Below are 18658 nucleotides of genomic sequence, written 5' to 3'. Positions count from 1 at the left end.
TCAACCAGCATCCTCAGCCAAGCTCAGAAGAGAAGAGGCAGTCGATTTCCTGAGCTAGAAGTGCAGAGGTAGCTCAGCTCACACTTATCCTGACAGCATTTGTCAATACTGAGACCCAGGCTCTTGGATTACCATAGCTTCCAGGCCTTGCTGTTTGAAGAAAGAAAGGATTTACCCTTTCAGAATGGTCCAGAAAACTGCATTTATAAAGCAGCTCTGGCTCAAACTAAGGAGTCAACATTCAGCTCAGACTGTGTAGCAGCAAAAGGACAGTTGGGTTTCAGCTCAGCCGGAACCTGCAGGAGGGTAAGATGGTGAATGAGCAGGGCTGTGAGCTATGTCCTTGGATTTATCCTTGAAGAGATGGTCAAAGACTGAATCAGAAATAACACAAGATGCTGAGAAATTCCTGGGGAGACAGAGGGACTCTCCCATACAGTATTCTAATTTTTATTGCTTTGTAACAAATGCCCCAAAACTTAAAGGCTTAAACAGTTGTTCTGTTACACCCAAAGATTCTGTGGGTTGGGGGCTGGGTGTGGTGGTGCAGTCCTGTGATCTCAGTTACTCAGGAGGCTGAGGCAGGAGGATCACAAGTTTGAAGTCAGCCTCAGCAACTTAGACCTTGTCAAAAAAAAAAAAAAAAGTGCTGGGGATGTAGCTTGATAATAAGAGTGCTTCCCTGTGATGTGTGAGGTCCTGGGTTCAGCACCACACAAGAAAAAAATATATCCCTGGGTTAAGAATTGCAGCAGGGCCCAGTTGGAGGGTCTCCTGCTTCGAGGAGGAAGGGCCAGGCAGACTCTCCAATGGCTGATTCTGTAGAGGTCGTGTTAGACTGTGGTAGTCTAACACTCGATAAGTTGCCCAGGCTGGCCTCAAACTTGGGATCCTCCTGCCTCAGCCTCCCTGTTACAGCTGGGATTATAAATGTGCACCACCCTGCCCAGTTTAAAATGGATAATTTTTTGCCAGGCATGGTGGTACACACCTGTAATCCCAGGGGCTTAGAAGCCTGAGGCAGGAGGATTGCAAGTTTAAGGCCAGCTTCAGCAATTTAGAAAGGCCCTAAGCAACTCAGTGAGATCCTGTGGGTGTGGCTCAGTGGCTGAGTGCCCCTGCGTTCAATCCCTAGTGCCAAAAAAAAAAAAAAGGAATTTTTAAAGTCAGTAAAGTGAATAAGAGCAGGTGAAATGACTGAAGTGTAGAGGGTTGGTTCAGGTGTGTTTTAATAAAACTTCATTTTCAGAAGCAAGCAGTGGGGTATATTTAACCCTGTGCTACCCACAGAATAGAGGACCAAAATAGAAGGCAGACAGACTAGTTTGAGGACCCCGTAATAAAACTGACAAAGAGGCAATGGCCACCTGGACCGGGTGCAGCTGGGGAGGGGAGGAGCCGCCTTGGAAGGGCACCGGGAAGGCAGAGCTCCCAGGACTCACAGGAGGTGAAACAGCTTGTCCTGGGGAAGCACAGCTGTCTACTGGGAGCAGGTCAGGGGCAGGGGGGGGGGGAGATTACAGATCACAAAGAGAAGAATCTGGATGTATTAATCTTGGAAATCTATTAGATATCCACTAAGTACATCAGATGTAGGGCCTGGAGCTCAAGAGAGATTGATTTTGCAGGAGCACGTTTCTGAGTTTTCCTTTTTGTAGATGGCCCCTTAACCATGGGGTGAGGCTTGGGGGTAGTTCAGTGGAAGATCACTCGGTCACATGCACAAGGCCCTGGGTTCAATCCCTACTGCCACAATAAAGGGCGGGGGGTGGATGAGGTTCTCTAGGGGTGGGTAGAGATAGAAAAGAAAATAGGTCTGAGGGCAGTTTTACAGATGGGTCTCCCAAAGCTCCCAGGATAGTGAAGTTGAAGTCTTAGTTAGGTTCACTGTTCCAGGGAATGGAAAGGAGACACATCCTCAGTGTGTGACATTAGCATGCCTTTGTGTCCAAATAAGAATTTATAGGCTACCAGGTGTGGTGATGCACACCTGTAATCCCAGTAACTCTGGAGGCTAAGGTAGGAGGATCCCAAGTTTGAGGTCAGCCTCAGCAGTTTAGCAAGACCCTGCCTCAAAAAGGGCTAGGTTTGGAGCTCAGTGGCAATGTGTCCCAGGTTCAATCCCCAGTATCACATGCACAAAAAAAGAACTTATAGGCTGGCCTCATGGGTAAAGAAGTAGAAAAGACAGAAAAATCTTAATATATCAATGAAAAAAATCTAGAATTTATATGGATCAAGCTATATTTACCCTAGAAATGCAAAAGGGTTCAAATATTATTCTATTAATAGAATTTACCACATTTATAGATTAAAGAAGAAAGAATCCAGGATCATATGACAAGAAAGCATTTAATGAAATGTAGCTCATGAATAGAAAGAAATTTTTTTAAAGCTTTTTTTATGTTACTGGGGATGGAACCCAGAGTCTTACACTTTCCACCATTGAACTCTGTCGCCAGCCCTCCAAAAAATGTCTTTAAAAGCAGATAGGGCTAGATGGGGACCTCCCTAACCTGATAAAGGATATTTATCAAACAAAAACATTGGAAGTATTCCTTTTTTATTTTATTTTTAAAATTTATTTTATGTTTTAGTGCTGAAGATTGAACCCATGGGCACTCTACCACTGAGCTACATCCTCAGCCCTTTTACTTTTTTATTTTGAGACAGGGTCTTACTAAGTTGCCCAGGCTGGCCTCCAACTTTCGAATCCTCCTTCCTCAGCCTCCCAAGCCCTGAGATTAGAGGTGTGCATGTGCCAGAGTGCCCAGAAGCAGTATCCCTTTGTTTTCAAAATCAGGAAGGAAATAAAGATATCAATCATTATCATATTTATCCCATTCAGATGGTCCCTGACGTGGTTTTTCTTTGTGGTTTTTCAACTTTATAATGGCATGAAGGCAAAATGGTCTCTGTAGAAACCATACTTAGAATTTTGGATTTGAGCTTTCCCCAGGCTAGCAATATGCAGCTGGATCTCTGATCCTTCCTCCATCTGAAGCTTCTTAGAATGTCTCACATAATAAAGTTGAGTTGACGCGGGGAGAACACCATGTCCAGTGTCCAATCCCTGGTACAGGCAAGGGTCCAGTTGATGGCGCTGGAGGAAAGATTCCCATTAGCAGCTGATGGGAAAGAGTTGCAAAACAGGGAAAGAGAAACATATATTAGAAAAAGTAAAAATGCAGAAAAGACCAGATTTAAGGAAATGTCCCCACATTCCTTTAAATCATCCTTCCAACCCTGGGGAAGGTAGCTAATAAGATGGCGAGCCTCAGGTGTTGGGGGAGGGTGTTCAGCTGCTCTTTTCATTGGAGTAAGTGACATGTTATTGCCTGATGTGATTCACTTAGAAGCCGTGTTTTCCATCAATGAATCGATAGTTTCCTTGTGCTAGGCAGTTGGTACCAGGGTCTAGGCACATAGAAGGTAACAACTGTTAACTTTTCTTTGTTACTTTGAAAATTTTTTTTTTAGTTGTAGATGGACACAATACCTTTATTTTACTTATTTATTTTCATGTGGTGCTGAGTACCGAATCCAGTGCCTCACACATGGCAGGAAGCGTTCAACCACTGAGTCATGACCCCAGCCCCAAGAACTGTGAACTTTTGGTTGGAGTGAGGCCGGGTTTCCATGATATTATCAACACATTATCACCCAAGAATGGGAAGCTATACTCCCCGAAGGTATAATATGTCAAAATACACTCTACTGTCACCTTTATCTAAAAAGAATAAATAAAAATGTGTTACCAGGGCTGGGGTTGTGACTCAGTGGTAGAGCACCTCCCTTACACATGTGAGTCACTGGGTTCAATTGTCATAATCACATATAAATAAATTAATAAAATAAAGATCCACCAATAACTAAGAATATATTTTAAAAATATGTTACCATATTTTTGATACCATATCAGTGGCTGCCAGGCACTGTGGCGCACACCTGCAATTCCAGCGACTCAGGAGGCTGAGGCAGGAGAATCCCAAGTTCAAAACCAGGCTCAGCAATTTAGAGAGGCCCTATGCAACAAAGAACCTGCCTCAAAATAAAACATAAAAAAAGTCTGGGGTTGTGGCTCAGTGGTAAAAGCACCCCTGGGTTCAATTCCCAGTATACCTCCAAAATGTAATCAACACAGTTACAACATTACAGTAACGTAATGGAATGTGACTTTTCTTTTTTCTTTGAGAATTTTTAAAATTTGTTCTTAGTTCTACACGACAGCAGAATGTATTTTGACATATTATGCATACGTGGGTATAACTCCCCATTCTTGTGGTTGTATGTGATGTGGAGTTACAATGGTCGAATTTCTGATCACCTCTTCTAAACCATAAATTCTGAAATTTGGGAATAAAGTCCTCTCTTACCAGCGACCTGCGCAGATGAGAAGAACTGGGTTTCGGGCTGCCGGTGTGACTTAAGCGGTAGCGCGCTTGCCTTGCATGCGTGCAGCCCGGGTTCGATCCTCAGCACCACATACAAACAAAGATGTTGTGTCCGCCGAAAACTAAGAAATAAATATTAAAAAAAAAAAATTCTCTCTCTCTTAAAAAAAAAAAAAAAAAAGAACTGGGTTTCAAAGAGCTGGCCGCAACATTAAGCTAAGAAAATGGCGAAAAATCACACGATACAGAGAGTAGTTCTTAAACCAAGGGTAAGGGTGGGACGGCTCTGCGACCTTAATGTCCAGCTTCCACGCTGGAAAGAGAGCGTGAACCCGCAATCTCTCTATTTTTATAGGGGGACCACAAAGGAGTTCTGATAAAATGTTCTTCACCAAATAAGGCAGGCGATAAGGCTCCAAGGGCGGAGTCTTGCTTGGTGGTGTCTTGTGGTCAGCAGGTTAATTGACATCTTGGCGAGTCACACCGTCTCAGTGCTGCGTGGGATCACAGGCCCAGCTGGAGGGGAGGCGCACCTGCGCTCACTCCCTGACAGGGAGCCCGCAGTGCCAGGCCTGCCCCTCAAGTGGCCAGGATGTGCAATAGCTCACACACACAGCCCGCAGACGGCTCGTGACAGTCCTCACCGCTGAAAAGAACTAATGGTAACGTGCAAGTGGATTTTCAAAGTAATCTCCTTTGTCTGGCACGACCTTACAAATGAGGGAGCCTGAATTTTTATTTAACTGGCATTTAAGGAGGAGCATGTGGTGACAGGTGGAGCCAGGTAGCAGACCATTTATGTGGGTAGACTTTATATACTTAATTGACACATTTAAAAAAAAAAGGGCTGTGGCTCAGTGGCAGAGTGCTTGCCTAGCATGTGTGGGGCCCTGGGTTTGATCCTTAGCACCACATAAAAAAAATAAAGGCATGCTGTCCATCTACAACTAAAAAAAACCAAGGTGGGTGCGGTGGTGCATACCTATAATCCAAGGCACTCAAAAGGCTGAGGGCAGGAGGATCTAAAGTTCAAGGCCAGCCTGGACAATTTAGCAAAACCCCGTCTCAAAATGAAAAGGGGGAAGGCGGGGAGCTCTGCGTGAGACCCTGGGTTCCATCCCCAGCACAGAAATAAGTAATCAATGTTTGCGGTCCAGGCCAGAGTGAAACCTGAGATTACCCCAGTTCAGGGGATTTCGCGACCAACCTTTGTCACTAGCCCTGTTGGCAGCCTCAGCCTCCAATCCACGTGCTCCTGTCAGCCTAACGGCAGGACAGCTTGCAGAGCGTCTGACAGGAGGCCTGCCCTGGCCTTGGCAGCTCCGAGGTGTGGCTGCTGCCTGACCAAGTTAGCCTGGACCTGGCGCAACTGTGGGCAGGACCCAACCGCAGGACAGGTTGCACCAGGTGAAGGGAGGACCGACCAGAGCATTTAGCTGTCTGGCCAGTGTTGTGGTCATAAATGTCAGTGCTGAGTCACTTGCGTCCTAGTGAGAGTTGGAGAATGCTGCCTGTGGATCAAACCACAGGGTTTGGTTATAACAGCGTTGTATTTTGTCAGCCAAGAAAGGCCCCATACCATGCCTAGTTTTTTGCTTTTTGTTTTAAGTAGCAGGAATTAAAACCAGGGGCCCTCAACCCCTGAATCACATCCCCAGCCCTTTTTATAGTTTATTTTGAGACAGGGTCTCAGTAAGTTGCTATGGCCTAAGTCGCTGGCCTTGAACTTGTGATCCTCCTGCCTCAGCCTCCCGAGCTGCTGGTATTACAGGTGTTTGCCACCACACCTGTCCATGCCTGTCCATGCCTATTTTGACAAGAGTTCCTTCCCACCCATCTTACCTGTGCAGGATTCTCTGTGGGCTTCCCTAGAAGTTCACTGAGGACCCATTAACTCCATAGAGGGTTTTCTTGGGCTGTGGCTGTGGCTCTGGGTTCGATCCTCAGCACCACGTAATGATAAGTAAAGGTATTGTGTCCATCTACAGCTAAAAGTATTTTTTTAAAAAAGATAGTGCCCACCTATAACTAAAAAATAAATATTTAAAAAAAAAGAAGAAGAGGGTTTTCTTTGGGGTTGTAGACACCAACACGTCTTGCCCATCCACCCTCCGTGCTTGGTCCATCAGGTGCTCACTCTGGCAGGAACAAAACCCAGTTCCGGTTCCTTTTGCCCAGTTAGATGTGGACAACCCGGGCAAGCATGCCCGTCAGTGGACATGACCATGTCCGGGGAATGGGCATAAGGCCATGAGGGCTCTCAGAAAAGCAGGAAGGATCAGTGACAGCAAGATGGAGCTTCCAAGACAGGCCACATGAATGTGAGTGCCAACAGGCTGTGACATCCATCATCCCCCTGGCCACCAGGACTTAAAGAGAGTCCATAGTAGAAGGTCAGAAGGAGAAGGGGACACATGAACCAGAAGCAGTTTCCAATCTACTTTTTTTTTTAAGAATTTAACTTTTTTTATTGGTTGTTTTTTTTTATGTGGTGCTGAGGATTGAACCCAGGCTCTCACCAGTGCTAGGCAAGCACTCCACCACGAGCCCCAACCCCGATCTGCTTCTTAATAGATGGGACAAAAGGAAAAGTTTTTGCTTAAAAGGTCAAAGGAGTTTGGCCCTGTCCTTCCACTAGGAGGGGGTCCTAGGGGAGAGGAAAAGTAGAGACAGAGATGAAGATGAAGGTGTTTTTGTTGTTGTTTTTTCTGGTGCTGGGGATGAGCCCAGGACTTGCCTGCTAAGTGCTCTACTGAGCTGACTCCCCAACCCCGAGATGGAGACCTTGGGAATAATGTGCCAATTTTACGCCTTCAGGAGCCTGGGAACAGACTCTGTGAGACCATCTGCAGGGCTGACCTTCCAAGCACCCTGCGGATGGTGAGCTGCGTCCAACTTGGCCCAGCTCCTGGGAGTCCAGAGGGATATTTTATTTAATGGCAGCATTGATGGTCAGTGATACTTCATAAAATCTGTCTTAGCAAGGGGACAGGGAGAATTTTTTCAAACAACCTTGAAGGGCACTTGACCTTCTGGTGAAAAGGGACACCCAGGCTTGTCAGTGGGGGCCAAGCATCTGTTACCTGTGGGTGATGCTCCAGGTACCCCAGAACAATCAGAGCGCTCAGTCACGTTTCCATAATACTCAGTGCGTCCAGGGAGGGCAGGCTTAGAGGTGTCAGGCACAGGGCAACCAGGACACAGGAATCCACATCTCCTATTTGAAGTATGCCAGATTTTTTTTTTTGGCAGAGTAGCAAGGGCTACATTCAAACCATGAACCACTGTTACGTTTCCCATCTGTCAATTTCTACATTCCATTTTTATGGAAAAATGGGCATGACATCTCCAGGCCACTTCCTGGTGAAAGAGGGTGAATTTGGGAGAAGTAACCCAAAGTCCTTGTACTCTGTCAGGTGGGATGTGGACAGTGAAGGGTGTTCAGCATCAGAGCAGTCCAGAGGTCCACAGTGGCTGATGGCAGGTGACTGGACAAAGCATACATAGGGCAGGGACTTAAAGTCCTTTTCATATCAAAAGGTTTCTGTTCTGCCAGGCACAGTGGCACACACTTGTAATCCTAGCCATGTAGGAGGCTGAGGCAAGAGGATTGCAGGTTCAAGGTCAGCCTCAGCAATTTAACAAGTCTCTTTCTTGAAAATAAAATAAGAGGGGCTGGATTGTGACTCAGCGGTAGAGCGCTCGCCTCGCACGGGCAGGATGGAGGTTTGATCCTCAGCACCACATAAAAAATAAAGGCATTGTGTTGTGTCCATCTACACCTAAAAAAATAAATAAATAAATAAAAAATAAGAGCCAGGGATGTAGCTCTGTGGTAAAGTGACCCCGGGTTTAATCTCCAGCACCCACCCCCAACAAAAAAAATAAGTTTATGTACCACTTTCCCTGATGATCAAGGACAGTTTTGAGTATAATTTACATTTATTTATTTATTTTGTAGTACTGGGAATTAAACCAAGGAACTCTACCACCTAGCTATATCCCAGCCCTTATTTTGAAAAGGGTTGAAAGAGGGTTGCTAAATTGCTGAGGCTGGCCTCAAACTTTCTTCCCTCCTGACTAAGCCTCCTGAGTAGTTGGGATTATAGACATGCTCTGCCAGGCAAACGAGTGGGCTTTTTTATTGTTGTTTGGCTGTTCCTTGGTCCAATTTGATCCACAGAGGATTTGGATCTATAAAATCCGTTTGACTGGGCGAAAAGAGGAGGGCAGGAGAGGGCAGAAAGGAGGGTGGAGATGATGGAAGTATGCATGTATTAAAGTGCCACAGCGAGACCTGTTAATTCATGCAATTAATATGTGTTAATAGCTATAATTTTAAAAAAAAGAAAGAAAAAAATCCATCCAGAAGGTCACAAGGGGCAGACACAGCTGTGTTAGTGGCCCAGCATGGGAAGCTGGAGGCAAGTGGGAGCCCAGAGTTAAATAACTGCCTCTGTCAATTACAGTAGCAGCTGGAGCCACCACGTGCAGCATAGGGTCATGCCTGCCGCCACAGGGCCCAGCTGACCTGAAAAATCTGCTCTAGAACACATCCGAGAGAGGCTACAGCTCTTCTGAGGATACCTGCAGCAGCCCCATTATTTTCTTGGCAATACAGGTGAACAAGGTTGTCACAATCAGGTAAGCTGAGAGCAGAGTATAGAGACGGTGCACCGGGGATTGAACCCTGGGTCAGTCTACCACTGAGCTCCATCCCCAGCCCTTTTTATTTTTATTTTTATTTTTGACACAGGATCTCATTCTGCTGCCCAGGCTGTTCCTGAGCTCCTGGACTCAAGCAATCCGGCTTCAGCCTCTAGAGTTGCTGGGACTACAGGTGTGCCCGGCTGTCCCCGGCTACTGGTGCATTTTTCTGGTTGCCTTTTCAAGAAAGCCTAACAAAATCTTAATCCATTGAGCTGTCAACAAGCTATCAAGTTCTCGGATGTGTAAATCCCGCCTCGCATAAAAGTTAGTATTTGTTAGACCGCAGCAGACATTCCTGAGGATTTTCTTTGCCTTGGCCAATTCTTCTCTTACACAACAGCTTCCTTCCCTCAAAACCTCAGAAAACATCCTCCCCTGCTCCGTACAGTCATACAGGATTTCTGCCGTCTCCAAATGAGTTTTTCTACTGGTGTACAATATTGCATGATAAAAAAAAATTAAATAGTAAAATTCTATGTTATATATATTTTGCCACAGCAGCAATAATAATAAAACACGAAGAACAACTGGAGGGAAAAGGGAGAAAGAATTTGTAAGGGAGGTTGAGAAGTACAGTCACAGGGGGAAGCAAAGGCCACTGGAAGGACTTTTTCAGCCTGAGCTGAAAATCTGTAGGAGGCATTTTTGGTTTACATACATAAACCCCTTTGTGATTGACAGTAGAAATCAAGCGCGCGATAGCGCACGCCTGTAGTCCCAGACACTAGGGAGGCTGAGGCAGGAGTTCAGAGCCAGCCTCAGCAAAAGCAGCTCAGTGAGACCTGTCTGTAAATAAAATACAAAACAGGGCTGGGACGTGGCTCAGTGGTCCAGTGCCCCTGAGTTCAATCCCTGGTAACCCGCCTAAAAAAAGAAAGAAAGAAACAGGACTCCTCAGGTTGGTTGGATTCACCAACCAGCTCCTGAGGCCCTTTGCGGACCCTCGCCCACCCAGCGCCCAGGTCCTGGGCAAGGAGACTGTAGAGGGCGGCGCGAGGGCGGGTGGGCGTGGTCTGGGCTATGGAATGGGGCGTGGCTAGAATGAGGGGCGGGGCTGAATGCTAGCCGGGCTGTGAGAGCAGGCCAGCTGATTATCAGTGTTGATAACCTGCTAGTCGTGCACGCGCTGGGCCTCGCTGGAGTCCGCGTGGCCTGTGCCCAGCGCCCTGGGGGCGGAGTCCACGTCTACCCGATGCCCCAGGCACGCAGGGCCGCCCCTGGCCATGGACAGGTGGGGAGTGATTGGGGTGGGGTTGTAGAACCGAGGACAGGAGACAGATGAGTGCCCCCCTGAGGGTGGGGGCGAAGGGACTGCTGGAGGCAGGGGAGATGAAGGCTGGGGCGGCCAGGGTACGGAGGAATGAAGTCTCCGAACCTGTGCAGATGAGGGAGCAGGTGTCAGCGCGCCAGATGCGGGGTGAGGACGAGAGCCCGGGGCGAGGGTCAGGTCTGGGATGCAGAGCCGAGGAACCCGCAGAGGGCAGGATCTGGGGTGGACGGAGGTTGGGCCAGGACACCGGGCAGGGCCCCTGGGGAGGAAGCTGGCCCTTCCTGCCCTCCTCCTTTTCTCTCCCCCAGTGATAACGGGAGCCACCAGCGGCATGGGTAAGGTCTGCGCACCCGAAGTTGGGGGGCAACTTGCAGAGGGTGACAGCTTCTCTGGTCTGTTTGTCCTCAGATGCCCCATAGATTGGAAGGCTATTCCCTCAGGAAGCCTTCTTTCAGTGTCCCCTTTCCCCCACCTTGGGAACAGTGTTTCCACTGGTTTTCTATAGCTTCCTATCAGTCCTCTCATTATCACTCTGATTTACTCCTTCAAAACATACTAATTGGCCACCGACTCTGTGCCAGGCATCTTCTAGGTACTGGGGATGTAGCCATGAACCAAACTGGTTTTTTAAAAATCAAAAGACAAGAGGGGAGGCAGGTGTAAACACCATAAAGCACGTTCTGTCAAAAGGTTCAAACAGTTGAGGAGAAAAATCAGGAAAGGAGGGCAAAGAGTCCTGGGGATGTAGAAGTTTTTTTTCTTTAGGTGCTGGGGGTTGAACCCAGGACCTTGTGCATTCTAACCTCATCCTCTACCACGGAATCACACCCCCAGCCCCTGAGTTCCAATTTTTATCTACTTTCATCAGAGAGGCTCTCACTGCGAAAACTCTGAAGGAGGTGAGGGAGGGAGTCATGCAGATAATTGAGAGCAGGGAGTTCCAGGGTGAAGATGAAGGCAGCTGCAAAGGCCCTGAGGCAGGGAGCATGGCTTATTGGAGAAACTGGGAAGGTGCTTGCCCATTGTGGCTTTATCAGAGTGACAGGAAGGAGACTGCTAGGAGATGACAACCAAGATACTCCTTCAGGGCTGGTCTTGGGGAATCTGGTGGGTCACTGTGGAGACTGTAATGTTTATTGAGTGACATAGGGTCATGGGAGGTTTCTGAGCAGAAGAGGTAATTCCATAAGGGGTGAGGGTGAAAACAGGGAGATTAGACTAAGAGGCTCTTACAAATTCCAAGCAAGAGATGTTGGTGACTTTGACCAAGGAGATCACAGTAGAGGTACAAGGGATGTTTAGATTATGGATATACTATTAAAGTAGAGCTGATGAGATTTACCGAGAAATCGAACAGGCATGTGAGTACAAGGTTTTAACCTTATAACCTGAAATATAGTTAGACTCACTCTTTGATTCTGTATCATGTGTAACATTTTTAAAGTCGATTTCTTGAAATTGTCTATGTAACCAATCATGTCATCTGTGAACAGTTTTCCTTTCAAATCTGCAAACCTTTTATTTTTTTTTCTTATTGCAATAGCAAGGAACTTCAATATGATTTTAAAGAGGATTATAGAGTGAACAACCTTTCCCTGATCCTGATCTTAGGGGGTACAGCATTCAGTCTTTAGCCATTAAGTATCATGTTAGCGGTGGTTTTGTTCTCTTGTATATTCATTTGTTCAGGTAGATTTATTGCACATTTGTGGTGCTGGGGATGGATCCCAGGGGTGGCACAGGCTAGGCAAGTGCTCTACCATTGAGCTACATTCCCAGCTCTTGAAATTTTTTACATTTTGACCAACATGTCCCTTAGTTTCCTGTCCCTCAGCCTCTGGTAACCACCAGTCTAATCTTTAATTGCATGAGATCAATGTTTTTAGATTCCCCACATAAGTGAGATCATGCAGATTTGGTTTTCTATGCCTGGCTTATTTTATGAAATAAAATAAGGTTCGTCCATGTTGATGCAGATGACAGGATTTTCTCTTTTTGTAAGGCTGCGTGGTATTGCATTGTGTATATGTACCATGTTTTCTGTTTCCACCGCTGGACATTTGAGTTGATTGATTCTGTATCGTGTCTGTTGTGGATAATGCTGCCACAAAGATGGGGGTGCAGATGGCTCTTGGACATTCTGATTTCACTTTATTTTCAGCACACCCAGTGGTGGGATTGCTGGATCTGACTGTTTTTTTTCAAGTGTTGAATCCACCCAGCATTTCTGTGACAAATCTCGCCCATTCCCAATCTCTTATCCTTTCTACACATGGCTGGACTTGATTTACTAATATTTTATTGAAGATTTTTTACGTGTATGCTCATGAGGGATATCTATTTGCAGGTTTTTTCTCGTGATATCTTTCCTTGACACTGACATTGAGATAATCCTGACCTTATAAAATAAATGGCTCCAAAGGGTTTGACCAGAACACTTCAGACGGAGCTGCCATTTGTACAACAGAGAAGGACTGGGGAGGAGCAGGTTTGGGGGAAAGAGGGTGAGCCTAGGTTTGGAAAAAACGTGTCCTTGGGGACACAGCTCTGAAGTTCAGGGGGGAAGCTCAAGTTGGAGATTGAAATTTAGGCATTGTCAATATGTCAATGTCATTTAAAGTCAAAAGACTAGATGAGAAGACTGTGGGGACAGAGACATGGGAGAAGCACAGTCCAGGTCATCCCTAGAGTCCCCAGAACTAAAAGATCTGAGAAAGGAGACGGAGCCTGGAGGAAAACTGGAAGCAGAAAGTGCCGGGTTTCTGTTCTAGTGACTAAAAGGCTCAGGGGTCACTTCAGGGGAACTGGGCTGACCGGGCTTCGCAAAATAACCACACAAGAGACACAAAGACCTTTTGGGGGTTGCTGTGACAGCTCCTCTGACCCTAAGGGTCCGCAGAAAGAGAGAGAGCGAGAGCATGTGCTGACCCCTTTTATTGAGGAGAAGCTATTCGAATGAGGCAAGGGGTCAGGTTTCAGGGGGCTGAGTCTATCTTCATGATGACCACCCAGGTGTCTGTCAGCAGGTTGATTGACACCTGGGTAGGCCACACCCAAGGGCACAGTAAGAGAAGGGGACACACACAAGGCACTTCCATGGAACATTCTATCCTAAACAGGGCAAGGGGTAATATTACAAAGGAACAGGTGAGCATAGCTCCACCCACAGGGCTGTAGCAAGACACACCCAGGCACGAGACAGGGACCCTGGAACAAAGAAGGGTGGGGAAAGCTCTGCCACATTTCTGTGACTGAGCGCCTCAGCACCCAGCCGGGGAGTGTGACTCAGTCACGTGTGAGGTTGGTCTCCCACAAGAAAGTCTAAAATTTATTGTATTTTATGTTTTGGGAGTAACAATTGGACCCAGGGGTGCTCTACCACTGAGCTACACCCACAGACTTTTTATCTTTTATTTTGAGACAGGGTCTCACTAAGTTGTGTAGGGTCTTGCTAAATTGCTGAGTCTTGCAAGTTGTATTCCTGAGTCACTGGGATTACAGGTGTGCGCCCCACCTCATTCCACATGTATTTACTAACTATGTCTCAAGAGAAAGGACAGTCTAGGCAAAAGGAACAGCATGTGCAAAGGCCCAGAGGCAGGAAAATCCAAGGGTGCTTATGGGAACTAGGTCAGTTGTCTGCTCTTCCTGGTGCTCCCATGGAGTACCACTGACTGGAGATGCAGCTGAAGACCCAGGCAGGAGCCAAGACATGCAGGGCCAGAATGAGGGGCATTGTTTTGCCTCAAGAGCCCTGGGGAGCCATGGAGTGTTCTGAGCAGGAGAGGTACTGGTGCTGCTGAGTGGAGAGTGCCCAGGTGAGCCTCCGTCTGCCGTAGTTACCTTAGTACCTCTCAGGAAAGAGCAGGTGCTCAGGAGACATAAATGAGTGGATTTTCTATCATTGAGAATATAAACCAATGTCTTCACTTGGACACAGGAGGCCCCATGGGCTCCTAGACACTGTCCACTTAGGTCAGTGACCCTGGACTCCAACTGTCCCAAAGCTGCTGCCTGCCACATGCCTTCCTGGAAGACCTTCCTCAGTGCGCCCTGGGCAGGTGCTGGTTTTCTCTTTTGTTCTGCAGTGTCCACAGAGTCTGTAACGCCAGTAACCTCGCAGGCGGGACATGGTCAGTGTTCGGTGAGTCCTGGATCATGGCGGCTCTCCAGGCAGGGCTGCGCATCCTCCTCCAGGTGAAACCTGAGCAAACTGGAGCCGGAGAGGCCTGGCTGGAAAGTTCCAGGATGGGGTTGGGCGGGGACAGGATCCGGGCTGGGACAGGAGGTCCTGGCGGATGCCCAGCCAACAGTAGAGGCACAGGTGGAGCTAGGGTCAGGGGAAGGGGCTGGGGCTGGGGCTGGACACGGGCCGGTCAGGACTGGGGCTCAGGCCTTCACCCTCCAGTCCCCGCCCTTTTCAGAGCAACTTTGTGGCAGGATTATCAAGGATCCCCAGGGGATTGGGGGGTCTATAGGGCCAGGAGACCGGAGGCCTGTGTGTGTCCCTGGACAATGTGCGGCTGAGCCCCCTGCGCACACTGACCTCAGCCTTCTGAGCTTGCCCTCCCACTGCCCCATCAGTCTTCCCGGGACTGTTAGAGGGACACGGTATGTCCCCCCTCGCTCAGAGAGGAATGCACAGAGGCAGGGAGGCACAATGACATATCAACTGTACAGCGCCTCTCGCTCACTCTTTACCGCCCTCTGTTGGAAAACCCACGGAATAGCTGGGCATCCTTAGAACACGGTACTCTATTGCCTTCTACTGGAAAAGTGTCCTAACAGCTGTAAATCAAGATCTGGGACATGCATGAGGGTCCCTTGGATGAGGTGCCGATCCGCAGTGTCCATCCGGCACAAGTGTTCAAGTGGATCTTGGTTCTGACCTTGCATTTTCTGAATGCAAGAAAGAATTACCTTCATGGGAAACCAATGTTGCCTTTCTGAGCATGTGGATTATTAAAAAAAAAAAGTCTCTGTGTGTGTGTGTGTGTGTGTGTGTATTTGTTTATGGTAGTGGGGATTGAACCCAAGGGTTTTTTATCACTGAGCTTCATCTCAATCCCTATTAATCAATACATTTAAAAAAATTGAGACAGGGAGTTGGGTACAGTGGTGCACACCTGTGATCCCAGCAGCCTGGGAGGCTGATGTAGGAGGATTTCAAGTTCAAAACCAGCCTCAGCAATTTAGAGAGGTCCTAAGCAACTTAGTGAGACCCGGTCTCAAAATAAAACAAGGACTGGAGATGTGGCTTGGCGGTTAAACAACCCTGGGTTCAATCCCCACTATGAGACAGAGAGAGAGAGAGAGAGAGAGAGAGAGAGAGAGAGAGAGAGAGAAGAAGAAGAAGAAGAAGAAGAAGAAGAAGAAGAAGAAGAAGAAGAAGAAGAAGAAGAAGAAGAAAAAGAAAAAGAAAGTGCAAACCAGCCTTCCCCCTCCAATCCTATTTTTCCAAAGTGGCCCCTAGTTAAACATGTGGCAGGTATTTTTTCCTCTATGCATATGGAAGCATGTTGATGATTTTTTTAAAATCCAGAATAAAATTAAATTTTCTGCAGCTTTGCCTTTTTCTAGTGGGCACGTGTCTTGGGGAACATTTTAATCTTGAAAAACAATAGGCCACCCATTGTTGCTACTGTCCCACAGTGACCCGTCCATTAGCTACACTGCTCATCTCATCATTCCCTGTTGGTGAGCCGCCAGGGGTTCCCTATTATTTGTGCCTACAAACGCCATCACCAGGAATAGCTTCGAGTGTTTGTTGTCCACGTGTGTGAGTATCTTGCAAAGGAACACATTTCCTGAACAGGACTTGATAGGCCAAAGCAGGTATGTGTCTTTTAAATTCTACTAGGTACTATTTTTTAAAAACACATTCTAAAGTTTTAAATAAGAAAACGTGGGAGGTGTGGGACAGCTGGTGAGGACAGGAAATCGTTGGTCCCATTTTCTTCCCCAGAGCATCTCAGATACTGCAAACTGCAACACGATGCCCAGGGTCCAGGCGAGTCTGGGCCAGCAGGGGCTGCGCACAGGGCAGTGGCTCCCGCCACTGTGGGTGGTCCCCAGGATCCTCTTCCGGCATTGAAGATTATGTAGGAAAGTACTCAAGTGGGGGGATCGTGTTCCACCTGAGGCGGGCTATTCTAGGCTCGATAGACATCGGAGACACAGTACGAGGGCAAGTCAGATTTCTTTTCTTTTTTTTTTTTTAAGAGATAGGGAAGCTGGGAGCCCTTGCGAGCCATGGAGTTTTATAGGATGAGACAAATATGGGGCAAAGTGTTCAAAAGAAACGTGACAGGGGTGGCAGTCCAGCAGGAGGCAGTGGAGGGTGTCAGAGAGATGCAGTGACCCCAAGGCTTCTTGCAGGAGGCGTGGTCTCACCCGAGGAGGGGCCTCAGGGGCGGAGCCGCACGGTGGGCCTCGGGGGCGGGGCTCGGGGCAGGGCCTCGGGAGGGGTCCGGGGGCGGGGCCTGGGGAGGGGCTGGGGGCGGGGCCTCGGGCCCTGGGACCTCAGCCGCGCCCGGGGCAGGTTGCTGGGCACCTGCGAGTGCCGGCGGGAGCAGGGCGGACTTTCCTTCGCCAGCCCCTTCCCGCAGCGAGCCCCGAGCCCCGCGTTGGGCTTCACAAATGTCACCTGACAACCCGGAAGGTTTCCCTCACCAGGGATTGGTCACCTTTGGCCTTGGGGTGCCTCAGTCCTGCTGTGTAGGTGCCTTAGTGGCAGAGAGCTTCCCCAGGGGACAGGTGCGCAGAGGAGGGGAGACCCCTACCCCGGGCTGGGGAGCAGGTGGGCAAGAGGCCCCGACTGACCCCTCTGCCTTTCCCGCTGCCTGAGTGGATTTTCCCCAGTCGCTGGGGAGTCGCTGCCAACTGTCCTGCTTTCCCTCTCTCCAGAATCCTGGCCCAGAACTGTCGGTCTTAATAAAGATGTCCTCAAAGACGCCTCACGCGGAATAAACGGACAAGAGGCCAAGGGACAGAGCCGCCCTCCGCGCCCGCACACCCGGACGTGGAGCGAGGAGGGCGACCTCGCTCCAGGGCGGAAAGGAGGGTTCTTAGTATGTCTGCTGACAACTAAATGGCCATTGGGTGAAATGACACGTTAAAAAATTATGCGTAAGGTGGCAGTGGTGTTGTTTGCACTCCCTGAACTGTATACATCAAAAGGGTGGATTTTATGGTTTGTGAATTATAACTTGAAAAATAGAACCCATCTATACACTTGTGTGACATATATTTGTATATGTATGATCCCTTCCTCGAATTATGCACTGTATCCAAATGAATCAGAAATCCCCATTGAAAAAGGAAACCAAAAGTGAAATTTCCATTGTGGAATGGGAAAATCTCACCAATTAATGCTGAGAATTAAAGCAACAACGAAAAGGACCTCTAGCCAGCATTGGGCTCGAGTTCATAATATCCTCCGAGTTATTTAGAGGAAGGCATCGAAAAGTCAGGTGAATGGACAGAAAATCATAAAAGAAGTATATGGTAAAATATGAGAGGAATCTGGGGTGGCCACAGGGGTGATCACTGTGTCAATCCTTCCGTTTTTCTGTGGGTTTGAAATTGTACTAATAAAATGCTCAGGGAAACCCAGGAACAATGCAATAAAATTTATAAATAAATCTACTTTGACAGATTTAGAAATTGCTAAAAATAAAGAAGATACCATAACAAAGGAAAAGCATAACAATCTCAAAGAAAAATCTTTACAACTTCCATTGTACAGAAAATGTCTATATTGCCTTAATATATAAAGGACTTTGCAAAGTCATGAGGAAAAAGATCAAAGTCCCATTTTTATATTTTATATTTGTGGTGCTGGGAGTTGAACCCAGGGCCTTGTGCATGCAAGGCCAGCACTCCACCAACTGAGCTATATCCCTAGCCCCCAAAGCCCAGTTGTTAAAGTGTGTAAAAAAGATGAATAGACAGTTCACATGCAAAGATGCTCAGCTTCATCCAGGACAATACCAGTGAGACTGGTGTGTCACTCGGTGGTAGGGCAGGTGGTTAGCATGTGTAAGAGTTCAGTCCCACCAACAGGGGGACAAAAAGGAATAACACCAAAGAAAACTCTTTTGAAGTAGCATTTTTCACCTGTGGAACTGGCAGCATTTCACAAGCTGGAGAACAGGATCTCGGGCATTGCTGGTGGCACACACGATGGTCCAACCTCTGTGGAAGGAAACTTGCCGATAGTCAACGAACCATGTGTGTTTGCTCTTACACCTAGCAATCCTCTTCCCAGGACAGACAGACAGCC

Source organism: Marmota monax, unplaced genomic scaffold (assembly GCF_021218885.2).
Source record: "Marmota monax isolate L192 unplaced genomic scaffold, Marmota_monax_Labrador192_F-V1.1 WCK01_AAM20220418_F8-fsc00149, whole genome shotgun sequence".
In the NCBI taxonomy this organism is placed as follows: Eukaryota; Metazoa; Chordata; class Mammalia; order Rodentia; family Sciuridae; genus Marmota; species Marmota monax.
The sequence above is the reverse complement of the archived record's forward strand: the minus strand, read 5'-3'. Positions refer to the sequence as shown.